The 8,551-nt window shown below is 48.7% G+C and overlaps 2 pseudogenes; one reads left to right on the plus strand and one right to left on the minus strand.

Annotated features, from left to right (window-relative positions):
* Positions 1–267: 267 nt before the first annotated feature.
* Positions 268–1,319, plus strand: LOC125343238 (annotated as a pseudogene).
* Positions 1,320–5,933: 4,614 nt separating this feature from the next.
* On the minus strand, positions 5,934–6,796 carry LOC125343783 (annotated as a pseudogene).
* Between the last annotated feature and the right edge of the window lie 1,755 nt (positions 6,797–8,551).

The following is an 8,551-nucleotide window of genomic DNA, read 5'->3' on the forward strand; positions in this document are numbered from 1 at the left end:
AGAATGGGTTTGGCAACCTCCCTTTCCTTTCTAGTTGATGGATTTTTGAAGAATGTTGCTGTTAGGCCTTCTTTAAAAACTTAGTAGAATTTGGCAGAGTCCCTCTGTCCTGGACTTTTCTTTGGAGACTCCTTTGTATCTTATGGCAGAACTGGGGCCTAACCTCAAGACTTGCAATTGCTTAGCTGGCTTGTTTGGCTGGTACTCTACCACCCAAGTCCCACCTCCAGCCTAGCTTTTGGCTGGTTAGTTTTTAGAGATGGAACGATGTTTCTGGAGGTGGAAGACAGCACTTTAGGATTGCCACAGCTGCTCAAATATCTTGGTATGAGGACGGAAGCTATATATATAAAATGTGATACAAAAGGTCTGCCGTAGGCCCTGATTTCAAGCCTCAGTATCGCAGCATGGCAGGGGCTGCAAGGGTGAGGCCTGCCTGCGAACGGAGGCGGAGAACGGCGCTTCTGTAAGGACATGGATGAGTCCGCAGTCCCTGGCTGGATGAAGCAGAGCTTCATCGTGCAGCAGTGCGTGGAGCCAGTACTGCCCCACACCCTGCGTGTGGTGAGGCGGGGCAGGAGCGTGCAGTGGAAGAGGGCAAGTTGAACTTCATGATCATGGAGTGCTCCATCTGCAAGGAGAGCCTCCACCCTGGAGGCCTGAAGATTAAGGAGTCAGAGGCTGTGCTCCATAGCCAGCTTCCCAGCGGCTGGGAGTGTCCGACATGTAACCACGCTGGCCAGACCAGGAAACAAAAGCATGGCCCTGGGTTTCAGCATTACCCACTCTCTGCTCACAGAGCAGATGAACTGGGGCCACAAGGAAAGGCAGGACCCTGCCCAGCGGAGGAGTGAATGCAAGGAGGCACCCCAGCACAGATCAGATGAGCACCCCAGGAAGACGCCCCCAGGTAGTGTCCAGAGCCAAAAATCTGATGTTGTGCACCTGCGGAGGAAGAGGAAGTATGCGAAGCCCCAAGAGCTGGATGGACACCAGTGGGCCTTGCCTCAAATGCCCCCACTTCCTCCACTCGCTGCTCCCCGAGGACCCTGTAGGCAGCAGTTGCAGCCCCCAGTGGCCTTCCAGGCTCACTTCCTCCAGCAGCTAAAACCTGGCCATGAAGAGAAGCAATGGTGTTGGAGGAACTCAAAGCACCGCTGGCACTAGCCAGCAAGCTTCTCTGGCCTTTCAAGCAGGAATGGGAGGATGATCTGCCCAAGGCGCCCCCAAAGACCCAGGAGAAATGCACCAGAAATGGCAGCCTCCCAATAAGGAGCTCCACAATGAGATTCACAAGTGAGAGCAGCCTGCCCCACTAAAACCACTAGCCATCAAGTGAGAGCACACGTGAGAAGAGGGAGCCCCAGGGCCTCCAGGCCTCTGTGCGTGCCTGCACCACTCCAGCAGGGAGCTCAGGGGCACGGGCTGGGGCCCGGCCTGTGCAGCCTGCCCCAGGCCATCATGCCCCTGCCCTCTGTGTCTCCACCCCAGTGCTCTGAGGTGGGTCACCATGTGATCTGGCCCAGCTTGGGCCTGCGGATGATGGGGCGGCCATGTCATGCACAGGGAGGGCTGAATGACCGACTCCAGCTGCCGCAGCCACCAAGACCTGTGTATCTGTGCGTGGGTCTGCAGGCCCTGGAACCGCTGTGCTGGGACACACACTTGTGGAACCATATTGACCCGGACCACTCCGAGTCCATCATGTCCCTGCTGCTCTGTGCTGTCCTGCCATGACAACGTATCACCCTCCACCTCAGCTGGACCCAGTACTCCAAGAAGCAGCCGAGCCCACCGTTTGCCCGGGCAACCCACAGAAACCGGCTGGGTCAGACGGCCAATCGGAGCAGGCCGTACAGCATCACAGAACTGCCTCTGACTGGCCTGGACACCGCGCAGGTCTCCTTGGGGCTCCACATCGGCCACGCGCCCGCCCCTGCTCCCCAGGCTGCAGCTCAGCTACCGCAACCATGCCGCAACTGCTCTCTGCCCTTGACACCACCACCCTGCACTTCCTGCCTGACATCAGCCTCTCAGACCTCCATCAGGTCACTGAGCAGTGCCCATCCTTCTTCAAATGCTGGGGAAGCAGCTGGCATACCGACCTGAGGTGCCCCAAGCAAGTCACCCAGAAAGGCTAGGAGCCGCTCATAGCAGAAATGTCTGCAAGTGTCCAACTGAGGCAAGTGGAAGAAAAACTCCTGCAAAATCTAAGTTAGTCCAAGGACAAGGGTATAAATACTGGAGGAGGGGCGTCCTCTGGCAGCAGGCAGGGGAAAGAAAGACTACAAGAGAAAGAAGGCTGCTCCTTCCCTTTGGAACTTGGATCTACAGGACGATCCCATTTTGCATGGCTTGCAGGGGAAAGACCAGTCCCCTGGTCTTTCCGCACTGTGTCTGCACTGCTGTACCGATTCCAAGGTGGCCTTTATGAGAGACATTTCTGCTGGAGAGGAGGCTGGGCTTTGGAGAAATTCTTACAAGCCTAGAGGTTTTCCTTGGTGTGTGTCTGTTCTGGACGCCGTGTTCCTGGTGTCAACATAGAGTGGACCCCACACCATATCTGCCTGGCCCAATCTGTTGGATTTTGCTCCATCATGCATAACTATTTTTGTACACATTGTTTGAAGGTTATTTATGCAAGGTTTGAATGCACACCAGTGTCTTTATTGTTTTGAGATTGCCCGTTTTCCTGGTTTCCTTCAGGCAGGATAGAACTTAATCTGTACTTCAGCAACAGAGCCATCGACAGATGTGGACAGATGTGCCCAGATCACACAGGGTGGGCTGCAGCCTTCCTCCTATTAGTATGCTTAACTGGAAGCTGAGAGCCCGCTTTGTATGGCAAGAAGTTACATAAACGTGTTGTGAATAAATGCAAATTATAGTCAAGTAAGACACTTTGCCAAGTTTCCTCTGTAGAGAATTCGCCTTTCTCTCAGAATTCCACAATTCAGACTTCAGCCTTTGTACTCAGGGGGGTTTTGCTCCAGCATGAGCTTTTGTATTCTACACAGTCTAATTTATACCATGATTCGTAAAGTAAATTCAATATGCCCACACAGCCTTTCCTTCCCTTTTTTCTCCTTTAAACTGTAATTTAATTTCTCATTTAGGCTAATAACCTGGCTAGTCCCTAGTTGTGAAGTTCTGCATTCATAAGAGCCACTGCTGGATGGTGATGTTGCCTAGGCCTTCCTTGGTGCAGTTTTAGCTTTGTTGAATTTTTATAAATAATTGAACAAAAAAGAGAAGAGTATGGGAGGCCAGGCAGTGTGTGGCAGCCTTAGAGACCCTGCTGGCAGCTCCTGGAGGGGCTGTGAGGGACCCCGGAAGTTACAGATGACAGAAACGTGAAATCCCTGCTGAGGGAAGCTACAGCTAGTGAGGAAGGCCAGTTCAAGAGAAAAGCCATGAAGGCCAGGCACCAGTGGCTCACCCCTGTAATCCTAGTTACTCAGAGGATCACAGTTCAAAGCCAGTCCAGGCAGGAAAGTCCATGAGACTCTTATCCCCAATGAGCCACCAAAAAAAAAAAAAAAAGAAAGAAAAAGAAAAAACAGAGTGGCTATGTCTCAAAGTGGTAGAGCATTAGCCTTGAGCAAAAGAGCTGAAGGACAGTGCCCAGACCCTGAGATCAAGCCTCACAACTGGCAAAAAGAAGAAAGGAAGAAAGGAAGAAAGGAAGAAAGAAAGAAAGGAAGGAAGGGAGGGAGGGAGGGAGGGAGGGAGGGAGGGAGGGAGGGAGGGAGGGAGGGAGGGAGGAAGGGAGAGAAGGAGGAAAGAAGGGAGGGGGGGACAGGAAAGAGGAAATAAGGAAGGAAGGCAGGAAGGAAAGAAAGAAAGAAAGAAGAAGGAAGGAAGAAAGAAAGAGAGGAAGAGAGAGACCATGAAATCTGCATCCTGCAAGGCCTCAGGGGGAGAGGGGCATTTGTGGCTCACCTCAGGTTATGCCCTGGATACTGGACATGAAGAAATGATTTTTTTTGGTTTGTGTGTATGCTGGTACAGGGGCTTGAACTTAGGTCCCTAGGCTCTTGCTTGGATTTTTCACTCAAGGCTAGTGCTCTATCACTTGAGCCACAGCTCCACTTCTGGCTTTTTGCTGCTTAATTAGAAATAAAAGCCTCATGAGCTTTTCTGCTGGGCTGGCTTTGAACCTCTATGCTCAGATCTTAGCCTTCTGTATCACTAGGATTCCACTGCTAGCCAAACGGAGGAGTGAGTGCGAGGAGGCACCCTGGTGCAGATCAGACAAGCACCCCGGACGGTGTCCAGAACCAAAAATCTGATGACATGCACCTGCGGAGGAAGCGGAAGTATGCAAAGCCCCAAGAACTGGATGGACGCGAGTGGGCCTTGCTTGAAATGTCCCCCAGTTCCTCCACTCACTGCTCACCCAGGATCCTGCAGGCAGCAGCGTCAGCCCATGGTAGAGATCCAGCTTCACTTCCTCCAGCAGCTAAACCAGTGATTCTCAACCTCATCATGGTCTAAAACGTACTGAAATAAGGAGACAAAATAAATATTTCAGCCTCTAAAACCCAAAATTCTTAAAAAACCACAAGTCTCAGCTATTTTAGAACCCCTGCTGCAAATATGCACTTGGGTACTATTCATGAAGCCGGGTTTCAGAGCTTTCAGGTCCTGCCCAGGAGTTCACTTTCCCATGGTTGTAGATATCATCTGCTAAGATGAGCTGAGGGTCAGAGGCCACATAGCCACATCAGAACAATCACACACTGCAAGAGGGCAGGCTCTGGAGGCCAAATGTGATGCTAGCCACAGGGTAAGTTCTTCGTTTCCACAGTGACTTCAGTGATGGTGCTAGATGACCACCAGGAAGGGCTGGGCCACATGACTAGGAGAGTGTTACAAGTGGTAAAGGCTTTGTAGCAAGCTCAAGTACCTGAATTCTAACCATACTATAACTGCTGCTGTCTGAATACAGATGTGGTGGAACAGCATTAAATATTCACTGTGAGCTGGGCACGGGTGGCTCTTGCCTATAATCCTAGCTACTCAGGAGGCTGAGATCTGAGGATCACAGTCCAAAGCCAGCCCAGGCAGGAAAGTCCATGAGACTCTTTTTTTGTAATTGCTCTATTTATTAATACATATATCACAAGTATCACAATATCAATGCATTCTTGTTGGCATGCTAGACAGAGGCAATTTTTTAAGATCTTTAAAAAATATTTTCACTTCTGTTCCGCCCATCACTCTCCTTTTTAAATTGATCTCATGAGGTCCTCAAAGTCTAGAATGTCAATGCAAGAAAACAATACAGAAAGAAGTAAAATAACACAATAGCAATTAATTAAGGGAAAATCCAAAGTGATATTATTGCCTTCACTGGAAGCAACAGGACAGCTTTGTAACAGGACTATATATGTTTCAACTCAGGGGAGGAGGTGCACTAATTGTCTCTACATACCCAGGCATGGAATAATAATGAGTACGGAGGCCACCTAATGCTCAACAATCTCCATCATGCATAACACAAGCTTTTTTTCTCCTCATGAACAACTACTGATGTTCCTCCTTACATGTCCTAGGCAGCCTAAAGAAGTTAGGAAAGAGCCTTAGTAAAGGGAAAACCAAACCAAATGAGATTAAGCCAAAGGAACAGTTAACTATCATCTGATTATCTATGTTAAGGTGCATGGCATTTACAGACCATGGTGAGGGGCAAACAGGAGCCTCCCATACTACATGCAGAGCCCCAAAGGGCCAGTGATGAAAACCAGTCACCTATGATAAACTGCAGTTGGACCAAGTACACGTGGAGGAGCTGGCACGCACAGGGTCTTGGGGTAGAGGTCCACTAAGACTAGCTACACACTGTGGCACAACAGGGCTTCACAAGGTAGATACTACACATAGTTTCAGGCTGAAAGGTGGAGCAGAGACTGGGTAGGAGTATCAGTTGCACGCAGGGAGTGGGGTTGAGGGTAGGGAGTTGTGGGAGTTGGGTAAGTGTATTATGTACTGTGCTCTAACATTCTTTGGAAGTCTTTCAGAGATTGTTGCAGTTCCTTTACAGAACAGATCTCTTACTCCATCGTTGAAAGACTTCTCTTTACACCATCTCATACTGATTGGCCCTGATGAACCAGGACAGACAGCAGGCCAGCAGCATGCCAATCAACTGGGAGAATGCGATCCCAAACGCCACTCCAGCGATGATCCCCATGTTCGTCTCCATGAAAGTAGTCACCAGATCATAACATCCCTTCTGGTTAACTTTGGTGGCAGCCACAGTCAGATTGTGTAGATCCTGGGGATTGCAATCAGTTTCATCCATGCAGCAGCTGGGTATGCTCCAGGAAATAGGGGCTGGTGCCCCAGTTGGTGTAGCAGCTCAGGCTGCGCTGCACATGGTCCACTGCCCGGCTCCTCTCATCATTGCCACTGTAGTTCTGCATGGCATCTGTGTAAGTCCTCAGGAAGGTGTCCTTGATCTCATGACGAAACACAAACCCTGAAATGCCAGCTACAAGCTCAGCCAGGAACACCAGGGACAGGAACATGGCATACAATTTCAGCATCCATGGGCTACCACGGCATGTAGCAAAGCCTCCAAACAGGCCAAAAACAACTCTAGTGGTGCCAGTTCCGATGAGCACATAGGGAGCGTTTGTGGAGTTCTCTGCAATTAGGGAGATAGAGGTGCCCAGGGTAAGTTTCCCCCAGACGCCAACAGGATCACCCCAGTGATCTAGAAGACGAAGGAGTAGATGATGATGAGGGTTTTGAGACAGGTTATCACGGGTTTGGTCTCCATTCTCCTCGATGCCACAATACGGAGCTCCGGCAGTAGTGGTGGTGGTGGTAGGTGGCGGGCGGGTGCACAGGAGGGGGGAAGACGAGGGGTGGGGCGGGGCAGGGGCGCGTGCCACAAGAGGCCCCGTGCGCGCGCAAAGCCGTGCGTGCGCATGCGTGAACGCGTACCTCGCGGGTGGGTGGGGGGGGCGCTCCTGCTCAATGGTCCGGCCTGGCAGCTTCTGCGCATGCTTGGTAAGCTTCCCATGAGACTCTTATCTCTAATAAACTACTCAGAAAAACCTGGAGTGGCTCTGTGGCCCAGGTGGCAGAGTGCTAGCCTTGAGCAAAAAGAAGCTCAGGGACAGTACCCAGGCCAAGAGATCAAGCCCCAGAACTGGCAAAAAAAAATTTTTTTAATAAAATTTAAAAATTACTATGTTGCGACAATATTTATGTACTTCTGTTATTTTTTCTCTATAAAATTATTTTCTGTCTGGGCACTGGTGGCTTACACCACCAATGTCATCCTAGCTACTCTAGAGGCTGAAATCTGAGGATCGCTATTTGAAGCCAGCCTGGGTAGGAAAGTCTGTGAGACTCTTATCTCCAATTAACCACCAGAAAGCCAGAAGTGGAGCTGAGGCTCAAGGTGGTAGAGCACTAGCCTTGAGCACAAAAGCTCAGGGACAGTGCTGAAGCCCTGAGTTCAAGCCCCATAACCAACAAAATAAAATTCTGATAGTAAAAAATATGAACTTAAAGCAACTAAAGTATCTGAGTAAAGAAAAACTACCAGCTACTTGCATAAACAAAAAAGGTATATTATCAGTAAGCAAAGATAAGAGTCTCACGGACTTTCCTGCCAAGGCTGGCTCTGAACCTGGACCCTCAGATCTCAACCTCCTGAGTAGTTAGGCTGACAGGTGTGAGCCACCACTGCCCAGGAGATTAGGTTTTGTGTTTTTGGTTTTTAGCATGAATACAGAATTTAATAAATGATTCCAGGAACACAGACAGGAATTATGATGGAAGCTTCAGGATGTCAAGAAAGAAATAGAAGTGAAAATATAGCCAAGTCCTTATTTAAAGAAGAAATTAGGTTCTAAAAATTGTTTCAGTCCATCCTTCGCCTTCCCTTTTTTCCCTCCTTACGTCTCACTTTTTTTTTGAGCCAGCATCTCACTATGAAGTCTCAGAGCAGAGAACTCTGGTTTCAGATACCCAAGTGTTAGGATAATAAGTATTTGGCAACATACCCAGTTTTTTGTACTTTCTTCAACTTTTATAGTTCTTTACATTACTGTGTGAGAAATTATTAATTTTTATAATAAAAGTTATAGGTAAAATATTTCCTAATATTGATAGAACATACCTAGATTTTATCTCTCCACATTCTTAAATGGGGAGGAGAGCATGAACATGTCAAAAACAAAACTAAAAATACAGTTGCTCTGCACATGGCATTCTTAGATTTTTTACCACATCAAGGCAGCATAACCACATCAACACAGTACTAAGCAAAAACACTTTGAACTACTATACATTCATAAATCATTCTTCCACTTGACCACATGGTAGCAGCAGAACCATACCAAATAACAACACAACCGAAAATATTTTCAATTATAAACGATTCTCTGAGCATTAGTTCCCTGGTCCAGAGTGTGGCAGCATAACCACGTCAAATATAGCACTAGCGGAAATCATTCCAGTTCTGGGCATTCATTATGTGTTCTTGTGTTCTTCTCTGTGGCCACAGGAAGGCAGCAAACACATAAAAACA

The sequence above is a fragment of the Perognathus longimembris genome, chromosome 28, assembly GCF_023159225.1.
Source record: "Perognathus longimembris pacificus isolate PPM17 chromosome 28, ASM2315922v1, whole genome shotgun sequence".
Classification (NCBI taxonomy): domain Eukaryota; kingdom Metazoa; phylum Chordata; class Mammalia; order Rodentia; family Heteromyidae; genus Perognathus; species Perognathus longimembris.